This window comes from Pseudorca crassidens, chromosome 7, assembly GCF_039906515.1.
Source record: "Pseudorca crassidens isolate mPseCra1 chromosome 7, mPseCra1.hap1, whole genome shotgun sequence".
NCBI lineage: Eukaryota > Metazoa > Chordata > Mammalia > Artiodactyla > Delphinidae > Pseudorca > Pseudorca crassidens.
In genome coordinates, this window is record NC_090302.1 from 47,435,398 (window position 1) to 47,445,871 (window position 10,474).

The 10,474-nt window shown below is 39.5% G+C and overlaps 1 pseudogene; it reads right to left on the reverse strand.

The window, feature by feature from the left end:
* Positions 1 to 7,575: 7,575 nt before the first annotated feature.
* LOC137227037 (cystine/glutamate transporter pseudogene) lies at positions 7,576 to 9,261 on the reverse strand (annotated as a pseudogene).
* Between the last annotated feature and the right edge of the window lie 1,213 nt (positions 9,262 to 10,474).

Genomic DNA, 10,474 nt, shown 5'->3' on the forward strand with positions numbered 1-10,474 from the left:
CTTTAGACAAAGAGTAAAGAGAGAATCCGATTGGTTCTTCTGCAGTAAATGAGAAACACAGGGAGAGTTCAACGAGTAACCAGAGACCAGTTTGCTAAACATGGAATGAATCGATGATAACACAGTCCTGTGATAGCTCAGATTCCAATGTAATGGGATTTGGCATTGGCTTCAGTCCTTCCAGCAGGCTCCCTGGGCTTATGTCTTGAACCTTGCATTAAAGCAGCATTGCATTATGCAGAGTGACTACTTTGGACCCATTCATAGCATTATTGTACAACAGTGTTGATTATAGTGGAATTTAAAACACTTTGGGGGAGAATATTTCTAGGAAGTCAGTCTAAGAGAAGATAAGGGAGCTTTCGTAACTCTCCTTAAACTGCAACCAGCGTGAATATGTATTCTACCCATGGAAAATCAGGCCGATGTAAGGCCATGGAGTTTAAAAACAAATGATGGTTCTTCAGAACCATTTTTTTTTTTTTTTAGATTCCATATATATGTGTTAGCATACGGTATTTGCTTTTCTCCTTCTGACTTGCTTCACTCTTTTTGACAGACTCTAGGTCCATCCACCTCACTACAAATAACCTAATTTTGTTTCTTTTTATGGATGAGTGGGAAGCAGCCGCATAGCATGGGGAGATCAGCTTGGTGCTTTGTGACCACCGAGAGGGGTGGGATAGGGAGGGTGGGAGGGAGTCACAAGAGGGAGGGGATATGAGGATATAGGTATAGGTATAGCTGATTCACTTTATTATACAGCAGAAACTAACACAACATTGTAAAGCAATTATACTCCAATAAAGATGTTTAAAAAAAAATGATGGGTAATAATTTCTTTGTGTGCTAAGGTCACTTGGCTAATCTAAAAGCAAGCATTCTCAGCTCAACGTTCCCAAAGAACAATACACAAGGGATGTCTGAATAGTATCTATATACATTACTGATTTTTAAAATAGAAAAGAATTCGTGTAAAATAGCTGACATGCTGGAACCTGCAAATCAATAAATAATATAGATGGAGACCAGAAAAGAGAAAGCTCAGAGATTGCTTCCTAAGCAAAAATTACTTCTTGTTATTAGAGAAGAACAGCTCTCCCGAAATTGATAATCACACAAAGGGCACCCAGCTGCCTCCTTTTCTTCCTCTGTTACACTTTGTCCTTGGAAATGATGGGCCCCATCTCATAGCCAGACACAACTATACAAGGTGTCCCTGCATAATGGGGTCCCATAAGCCAGAGCCACAAAACTGCACACCTAGCACAGATACAGGGATATCTGGTTGAGGATGTGGTGTTGGGAGGTAAGAGGATTGCAGAAACTATAACTGTTTGGATCCAGCAGAACCCTCAATGGTCTGTGTATCTCCCAGTGTGTCTGGACTACTGTGTCCCTATGGGACATTCTTGGAGTACTCTTCTTGGCACAAATCTGCATCCTCTTGACTGATTTGGACATCTTCAGAATGATACAGCAATAATAAAACTAGGCTGAGACTGCTGCACATGTCATTTACTGTCAAATTGGGCAAGGGAGAAGAGCCGTTGAACACGTTCTTTCCTTTCTCCATTGTGTAAAGAACATGTAAACATGTTCTTTCTTTTCTCCATCTGTCTGGCACATCAACTCCATCATTTCTACCTCACTGAGTATGGGGCATTGCTTTTTCCATGCTCTGGGAGCCAGCCTGCAACACATTCACATCCTTTCTCTTGGATCCTTGCCAGGATATTATTACATCCTGTACTGTGGGCAAATGCTCTCATATTGGCAAACTCTCATATCTAAATTTATCGTCCACCCACCTTGGCCGGGCACACTCAGAACCCAGTCCCATGCATACTTCCCCAGTTGGCTAGTCTTGAAGTTAGACTATAGGGGGATGGTCCTTTTCCTCCCTTAGCAGTTCCAGTAGGTCCTTGGCAGAGGTATATTGTGATTTAATTCTAGTTATTGACCTGGTGATTGGGAGGGGGGATGGCGGAGATCCTGAATGAGTACAGAGGATTAACTTCAAGCATGGAGAGAGAGAGAGAGAGAGAGAGAGAGAGAGTGAGAGAGAGAGAGAGAGAGAGAGAGAGAGAGAGAGAGAGAGAGAGAGAGAGAGAGAGAGAGAGAGAGTGTGTGTGTGTGTGTGTGTGTGTGTGTGTGTGTGTGTGTGTGTGTGTGTATCTAGCCCTTAACAGAGAGGAAGAGTGGGCCATTTGTGCAGGCTCAGAGGGTTCAGGGTAATCTGGAAATTAAAGATTCTTGGAGGGTGGGGGGGGGATCCACACAGATAACCCATCCCTTGTGTCCGGGGCCCATTTTTCCCAACCTTGGCGTAACAAACCTGCCTCAGCTACTCTTACCATTAAATCCTGGCCTTGGTCCTCGTATTTGAACCCCTTATCCTCAATTTCTGATATAAGAGCCTTTTCTTTTTATGTTTCGAGGGAGGCCGTCTGGTCTTCACAATTAGGATTTAATTGCTGATTAATCCATCTCAGCTCTTTTGCTACCCTTTTCCAGGGCATCAGTGGAACTTGACCACAGCCAGCCAATTCACTGCCCTTAAGATTACTATTTCCAGGCTTCCCTGGTGGCGCAGTGGTTGAGAGTCCGCCTGCCAATGCAGGGGACACGGGTTCGTGCCCCGGTCCGGGAGGATCCCACATGCCACAGAGCAGCTGGGCCCGTGAGCCATGGCCGCTGAGCCTGTGCGTCCGGAGCCTGTGCTCCGCAACGGGAGAGGCCACAACAGTGAAAAAAAAAGATTACTATTTCCTTCTTACTTCTCAAATGCCTGACACACAGCATCAGCCAGCACATCCCCTTCCACTCGTAGGTCATGACTGGTGAAACAACTGCACAGCTGCCTGGGCTATGCGTGTTCTACCTACCAGTAACAGCACTCACATTGCAGCCAGGAGATGGTGATCAGCTCCAAAATGCCATCTTAGTGTCTATGCTTGGAGACCAATCCTGGTACCTACTATCACAGGCGGGGATCATTGGGTGTAGACCCTGAGAAGGAGTTTAGGGAATGCTCTTGAGATCAACACCTATGGAACAGTGAGGAAGGTAGCAGGATCCAGCACAGGAAAAGCCTGAATTTCTATGATCCATGGGGACCTCTGGTGCTAGTACAGATCTGAGTTGCGGGGGCAGGGGGTTAAGTCCATACTTGCCAGAGTAATTAGTCATTAGATGGGCACTGCCCCAGAAAAGAGTCATGACCTGAAGTGAAGTTTTCTTCCAACACAGCAGAAGGCTGACAGCTAAGTGCTATGTTTTGACAACTGAGGAAATAGATCCTCATTCAGAAGAGGGATGAGGGTGCCACATCACAGCATCCATCAAATACACAACAGCTCATTTAATCATTATAAAAACGTGCTGCAGCTTTAATAATTACTGCCATGTGACTCATAAGGAAATTGAAACATGAAAGTTAAATAACTATTATCTCAAGGATACATAGTTTTGGAGGCCATGCCATCTCTGAAACAACTGCTTAATTCTGCTATTGTAACACCAAACACATAAGGTGATACTTCAATGAATATGGCCGTGTTCCAATAAAACTTTATTTACAAAACAAATAGTGGACCAAATTTGACTCACAAGCCATAGTTTTCTGATCTCTGGTTTAGAGGGTGCTAGAGATAGGCCTTGAAAGACAAGTAAGCTTTTTTATTTTTTAAGTAATAGAGAAAAGGCATTGCAATGAAGGAAAACTCCATGGTGCAGTTAAGAGTGGCAAAGTAGGTAGCACAGGGTTCATGAAGCAGGGGTGTGGTGGGATGAGGTAACAGCTTAAGGCCATGGTTAAGGCTATTCATTACTCAAAACCCAGTTCATAGGTCACCTTTTCTGGAAAGCCTTCTTTGACCACTCCCAGTAGAATTATGTTCTCCTACCTCTATATTATCACCATGTCTTATATAGCTTTGGATCATTGGGTATATTATGCAGTAACTGTAATTGATTAAGTGAAAGACTTCACTGGACTGTGGCTTCTTGAGGGCAGGGACCATGTGCTATTAATCTTTGTGTCCTCTGGGTTATGCCCAGGGCATATCTGGGCAGAGGTACTCAATAAATATAGAATAAAAAAAAAATGAGTTTGCTACATTCTCATAAGTTATCCATTAACCAGGATCTCCAGGTCTTAGTGTCATCATCTTCCCACAGCTCTGTTTTCCCCTCATGTACTTGATGATGAGTGTTTTGTATATTACAAAGCTAATGTAGTTGAAGTAATAGAACATAAAGCTATCCAAAATCTGGCATGAGAGCTGCTGACCAGTTCTAAAAAAACTGCAGAATTGAAGATGTCCATTATGGTCCTCTCTGTACCCTATGACCTTCCACTGGGGCTCTACTTGGGTTCCCTGGCCCCTAACATTGTGTCATTCTCAAAAAAATTACCCCTTACCCCTCTCCCTCTCTCTCAAACCCAAATTCCATTCCTTATTTGGTGCATATCAACTGGGTGATAGAAGAAAAATAAGCTGTACTTAATTATGCAAACAACTATGGACTGAAAGTTAAGCAAGTGTATATTTTGCTTCTACCTCTAACCATTTGTATGTCTTCAACTCTGTGGGTCTCAGCTTCTTCTTGTGTAAAGTTCTTGACTGTCATTTTTTAAAACTGCAGTATAGTTGATTTACAATATTATATTAATTTCAGGTGTACAACATAATGATTCAATATTTTTATAGATTATACTCCATTTAAAGTTATTATAAAATATCGGCTATATTCCCTGTGCTGTACAATATATTCTTATAGCTTATGTATTTTATACAGAGTAGTTTGTACCTCTTAACCCTCTGTCCTATCTTGCCCCTCCTCACTTCTCTCTCCCCACTGGTAATCACTAGTTTGTTCTCTGTATCTTGTCATTTTCTGTAAATCAAGTATTATATGTCACCAAAAATTATTCATTTAAGTGTACTAAGTTATGAATATTAGGTAGATTTAAACCTTCTGGAAGTGTCTGTTTTTTAAAATGCTCTTATCTACATAAATAAGCCACTAAATGAAATTGAAACATCTATATGGGATTTGCACCCCACCCCATTTTTTCTTGGCTTATTTTAATCTACCACATTTATTCTCTAGCTAGATGAATTTTTTTTTAACTACTTGGCATCTTAATTCAGAAATATGATCACTTCCCAAAGTGAATGTAGGATTAGAATAAAGGCATTTACGTCTATGTGCTATAGGGGCTTGTTGTTTAACTCTCTTTCTCTTAGTGCCTACTCAGTGCAGTGCACTGGGGAGGTGCCAGTGGCCAGGGGAAATATTTCCAGCATCATCCAACAGCCTCCAGCAGGCACTAGTTATCTCCAGGGCAGGGAACTTCCAGGGGCAGAAATGCTCTGGCTTAAGAATTTACCGTTTCCCATCTTGGTGGCCACGAGATTCCTGGTCCCAGACTAACACGACCCTGGGGTCTTTAAATATTCAACTCATTATGCTAACTCCCCTGCCCTGCTTTAATGCTAACCAAGCAACCCTCTGATTAAGATTTAGCTTCTCATATAGAGTTCACTAAGAGAAATTCTTTTTGGCAGTTACATTTCTCATTGTCAGTTAAATACCCTAACATTGTGTTTTTACATGGAGTCTGTTGTGAGCTAGATAAAGCAGTAATCTGTCTCCCTGTATCCGAGGAATTCCAGGCTCCTAGCAATATCACATCAGTGGAGCTGTAAGACTGAAGGCCAGAATATGGGAACGTGAAGAATATACTGCAGCAGATGCCATGAGCCCTGTGTGGGGTCCCAAAAAGTAATTTTTCTTCAGTGACACCCTGACTACATCCCATGTGCCAACAAGTCCTAACTTGGTCTGGAAGCAGAGGGGTGGTGATTAATGTTACCCGAGGATTGTGGACACAGCCGGAGGATGCCCACAGGTGTGGAGGGCACACACAAGCTCACTGTGGCAAGGCAAATGTGCCAGGAGGAGTGAAGCAGTCAGTAGAGGCTCCAGCTCTGCCTAGCTTACTCACAGGGAGAGGCTGCTGGCCTATTCTGCTGAAAGCTTGAATAATTTTTATCTAAAATTGGTGTAATTTTATTCCATCTCTATTGCCAGACAAGGAATACCTCAGACACCCTAAAAGAAATTCCAGTGAGAGCACATCTAATCTGAGAAGTAAATCTGTATTACTTTGATTATATTGTTGTTCACTATTTTATTTTTATTACTATGTATTGCATTCTAAAAATAAGTTAGGTGCTAGGCAAAAAACTGAATCAGGCTCAAGCCCTGCCTATATAAAGATGTTGGCTGCCAGCCTGTCTCACAAGACTTTTATGAGGGTTTAGAGCTGGCTTGAAATCTGGTAAAGAACTCCTACAAGTTGTCAAAATCCTAATGCAAATAACTAATCCACTCTAATTATATCAACATTATATGCTTACTACTTTATATATCTATATATAAAAATAGATATACACACATATATAGGCATTGGCAAGCAAATAATAGCATCTATTTTCCCTTTTTGTTGTGAAGATAATGTATATAAAATGCCTAGCACATAGTAAGTGCTCCAAAATGATAGTAGTTTTTAATTATCATTATTACTATTACGATTAGCAAAGAGACTGCCAATGTAACGCAAATTTTTCAAAAGAATGTCAAGAAAGCCATCCAACACACTCCCACTCTACCACATTTTACTACTCCAATATTTGAACCCCTTATTTAAGAGAACACAGAATGGTAAATAAACCATTTGCCATTTTCCATTTACTTAGTTATAGAGATAGCTTTTAAATACATCAAGGATAATATGGTGGTAATAGGCAGGTCCAGAAGCAGCCATACGACTCTCATTTATCTTACCTATTCATTTCTTTTTTTTTTTTTTTAGATATTAAATTGAAATTTAATTGAATGAAATTTAATTAACTGAATTAAATTTTGAAATTGAAATTAACGAATTGAAAATTAATTAATTGAAATTGCCTCAAATTATCATCATTTCTACTTTGATCAACTGTCTATGAACTCTATATATCTGCTCTTAATGATTTGAATCAGTGTAATTCTTCCAAAAATTCTTCTTTTCAAATGGACAAAAATTACAGAATGAAAAAATTCTGGCCATGACTATTTACTCTGAGACTTAAGTAAATAATCGTTAACAAATTTCATCATTATATTATTCTTATTTGAAAATTCCACAGTATTTTCTAAACCCAGCATAGTAAATACCTGTCTGAATATATACATTTCATATACAGTTTCTTTCAGTGAATTTATCAGTTATCTCTTTTACTTTGTCAGGAAATTAAAGCCTAGAGAGAGAAATGGAAACATTCTTAGAAACATCAGTTGTAAATCTTATTTAGCAGTGACATTTCTTCCTTAATTTTTATGTAAATATAAGTCTTTTCCTAATTGATCTGGACAGTTTTGTCCAAAGAGATATTTTAACAATATAAAATGTACAAAGAAAACGTAAAACTGTCAAAATTCATCACCAAATTCATCAATTTTCATTGATGAAAATTCATCAATTTTCACCAATTCATCAAAATTCATTACATCAATTCATGTAAAAACAGCTATGAGATTTTTTAAAAATGTTCAGAAACACTAACAATGTATGTAGAACTATAGAGTTGGGCATAGTATTTTGGGCATTTTCTTTCTTGGTGATTTCCGTCTCCTGTTGATATTATAACTTGAAGATTTAAAAATGCACATATTTAGATGTATTTATCAAAGAGTAAATTATTAGTGAAACACATGATCATGCTTAAGAGGATTTAATACCAAACTGACTTTTGTTTTGCTCTAGGACAGGCGTTACATCCCTTCCTGATCAATTAGGCTGCCATGAAAACAAATGGCACGTAACTACGGAGCTTCCTGATAATGAGTGAAAAAAATCCTAACATAATAAATTCTCAAGCATTTTTTTTACTTAAACATAATTCCTGGATTTGCCTCATAAACAATAGCCCCTAGAAACTCTTCTTTAATGTATTCATCACAATTAGGCATTCCCCTAAGCTTTTTTTCTTTTCAAAATGCTCTGGGTATAATCCATTAAAACATGTATGATATCTAAGTTGATATCTGTGGGAAGCAATGCAATGCCAATGTAAAATAAATTTCTTTCTTTCCTCTGTCCATAATGATGACATACACTTTTTTGTTTTCCCCAGAAGAGTAGAAAACAATTTTCACAGTACAGTTATCTATAGTATATAAAAATTGTTTTTACAAAACCCATATTAAAGAAAACATCTCAGTTTTCAGTCTGAAGGTTCTTAGCCATAAGATATGTTATAGAGAAAGACCACTAAAGTAATTTCCATTCTGTAGTCGTTTTTCCTAACCTCAACAGGTAGGTATCAGGGACTCAATGATCATGTGAACTTATGGTATAATTGCATATCAGCGTTCTATAACCACATGGAGTAATAACTAAATTTCTTAGAAGATCCATTTTTTGTTTCAGCCCTTTGGGCAGAAACAAAGCCAAGGATGAATTGCCAAGACTTCAAATGCATTAATTTATAATTTATGACAATCTTCTTCTGGTACGACTTCCAGTATTATCTGTAATGTTCTGGTTGTAATGTCTGACATTCTTCTAAACCACCTGGGTTTCTTGTCCCATATAATAAAGAGATAGTAGGCAGGGACCCCGGTCAGAGTGATGATGAAGCCAATCCCTGTACTAAATGGGTCTGAATAAAGGGAAAGGGCGACCATGAAGAGACACGTGAAGGAAAACAAAGCCGGGATGAACAGCGGCACCTTGAAAGGACGATGCATATCTGGGCGTTTGTATCGAAGATAAATCAGCCCGGCAACCGCCAGCCCAATAAAAAGCCATCTGGCAAAACTGAGGAAATTCAAAAGACTGTAGAGGTCCCCAGAGAAGAGCATTACCATCGTCAAAGGGTGCAAAACAATAACAGCTGGCAGAGGAGTGTGCTTGCGGATGTGAATCATGGAGAGAATTTCCGGAAGGTGACCCTCCCGAGATGCAACATAGAATAACCTGGAGACAGCAAACACACCACCATTCATGGAACCAAAGCAGGAGAGGGCAACAAAGATTGGAACTGCTACTGAGAAATTTCCCAGGAGCCGCTCAGAAAAAGTCACTGCCACGGCCTCTGAAAGCAACAGCTCCTCGGCACTGATGGTCGTAAAGTAGGCCACATTTGTTAGCACGTAGCCAATGGTGACGACGGCCATGGATATACATATCGCAAGGGGGACGGTTCTCCAAACTCTGGAACTCCACACTCCAGAGGCCCCCCTTTGGACGTGCTGCCTCTCCGCTTCCGGGCAGGTCTTAAGCAGGGGTCCCCTCCTAGGCCCTAACCCCCAGGGCCTTTTCCAGCTACGTGGGTCCTGAGACTACAACCCCGCCCCCCTTACCTATTCATTTCTATGCCAGTTACATTTATATCCTTCCGATATGAAATTATTTTCCATTTATCAGAAGTCCCTTCTCTGTGGGAATGTGGGTAACAAGTAACAAAAATCCAGTAAACCACTAAACAGAAAATCTAGAAGTCTTTGGCTCAAGTGAATCCACCAAGAAAAATACTTGATAGAATTGAGAGACAGGATTCAAAGTGCTCTCTAATAAATGGTTTACAGTTACACATAGATACAAAAAATAATAAACAAGACAAAAGTAAAAGATAAACAGATACATAACAGGGAAAACCACCTAACTTCTTTTGGAGGAAATGCCTTCTTAGGCCATTAGTTGACAGTGGCAATGCCTTCTTTTTGCATGGAACAGTGGTGCTTACAAGGCCAGTCTCACACATCATTTCATTTGATCTAATATAGGCAGGTAACCTGAGAAAATGTCCAAGGATGAGCCTGAAAGGAAAGAATAACTAAACCTACAGACATATTGTAGATTCTCCCAGGAAAGATTTATTTTCATACATTTTTTTGTGCTCATTTCAGATTTATTTTCCCATCAACCAATTTAAATTAAAAAACTGATTTTGATTCAACCTGGTTCAAATGTTTACATTTTTTTTTAAAAAAAGGATGTAATTTCTGCTTTACTCCAAGATGAGCATTAAATATAGCAATGCTCAATAGAGCAAGTGACATGTAGTTTTTAAAAGATCAGGCTAAGTCAGACACAAATAAATGGAAATTTAGGATGCAACGTATTTCCCAGTGATTTTGAGCAAGGCAGATGGCCAGTTTGAATCATTAGGGTCACAGAGAATTTTTTATTATGGAAATTTCCTAGGAATGACCGTATGCTCTCCTTGAACTGACCTATTACAAGCCAGAAGTTTGCTCAAAGAGAGACCTAGATACTCTCAGAAAAGATCAGGCAATTATACGACAAACTTAAAACAGGGAGCCAAAAACTAACTAGTTCCTCACTATCCCTTTAGAGTGCTTTGTAAACCTAATTCCTATCTTGTTCTAACTGGACCGGCAGATGTGATCAGAC